Source organism: Rhinopithecus bieti, unplaced genomic scaffold (assembly GCF_001698545.2).
Source record: "Rhinopithecus bieti isolate Rb0 unplaced genomic scaffold, ASM169854v2 scaffold_3040, whole genome shotgun sequence".
Taxonomy (NCBI): domain Eukaryota; kingdom Metazoa; phylum Chordata; class Mammalia; order Primates; family Cercopithecidae; genus Rhinopithecus; species Rhinopithecus bieti.
The window spans coordinates 5,535,207-5,536,677 of record NW_016804657.1 but is presented as its reverse complement, the minus strand read 5'-3'; positions in this window follow the sequence as shown (position 1 = coordinate 5,536,677).

Below are 1,471 nucleotides of genomic sequence, written 5' to 3'. Positions count from 1 at the left end.
AGGCACTGTTCTAGGCACTTCACAAATACTAACTCATTAATCTTCACAACTCTATGAGGGGAGTACTATTACCTCCATGTTGCACGTGGGGACACTCGGGGCCAAGGACAGTTTTGCACGTTGGTCAGCCGACTGAAAGCGGTGATTTGGCCCTCCTGCCTTCCTGACTCACTCTGCCCTCACCAGGCTTCACTCAGGCTAACTGCGGTTCTCAAAACTCCCTTGGAGGCCTTGTTCTCTCCAGCCCTGTGCTTTTGCACATGCCGTCTTCCTGGACTGATCTTTTCCGCCTGGGCTCCCTCTTCTAGACCAGATCAGGCCCTTCTCCTTAGCAATGCCTTTTCTGGTTAAGGCAGTCAGGCCAGGCACACCTGTCCAGCACCCAGCCCACCTCTTCTCACCTTATTTGCTTACAGATCTGCTGCATCACCAGAGATGTGGTTCCGGGCCTGGCTGTCTCCTCATTGTTGAGTCCCTGGGGCTTGCTACTATGTCTGGCCTATAATAGGCACTCAAAGTTTTGCTGAATTTATGCATAAGCTCTCCGAATTTTACACTTTCTTGTCTCCCCCATACTGTCTGACACCACATATTGTAGACACTTAGTCAATGGAAGTGGGAGTCTGATTTTCCTGCCAACAGCCTAACTTAATAAAAACAAAGCAAAACAAAAACCGCCCCCTTTCTCCCATCTCCACATCGTAATTAAGATCCCGAAAATTTGGGATCCTTCCAAGTCTTCCGATCAGCGGAACCCGGCAGGACATGAGAAGTCAGACTCCCTCCACCCGCCCGTCGGGTGGGGGGCAACCCTCAGGACGCAGGGCGCCGCCTCCCGCGCCCTCTCCCAGTTCTTGCCTATTAAGGTAAGAGTCCCCCGAGGAGGGGGAGGGGCCGGAGGGAGGGTCCCCTAGAAGCGGCCTGTGCGCTTGCTCCTCACCGCGGAGCCGCAGCCCTGGACACTCAGTCGGGTGCCCCGCCACGGGTCCTGTCAGCTTCGGGGCAACCTCGGACCCCACTTAGCTCTTCTACCCGAAGTCACCTTCCTAGATTTCCATAGCCACGAGACCAAGTGCTTATCCCTCAAGCATCGCCCGGGCCTCAAACCGGTCTCCGCACTGGGCGCTGATTGAATGGGTCCCCAGTCCCCGGTGGGCGCTCACGCCCTGCAGGTGCTCGGATAGCCACCAGCAGCGGTGTGCCCACGAGAGGGAAGGAAGGTGGTCCCTGGGTCCGGGGGAAGAGCGGACGTGCTCCCTCGGGCCGCTGGATCTCCATCCCTCGGCGCCCCCACCAGTCGCCAGCCTCGCCGCTTGGGGTCCTCGCGCCCCTCCCCGCCGCGCCCCGTCCCGCCCCCCGGAGGCCCCGCCCCGGTCCTCCCCGCTCCGCCCCCTCCCCGCCGGCGCCTGCCGCTCCCGGCGCTTGCAGCGCGGGCCTGGGGACTGGGGATCCCGCCGCCGGGCCGCAGCAT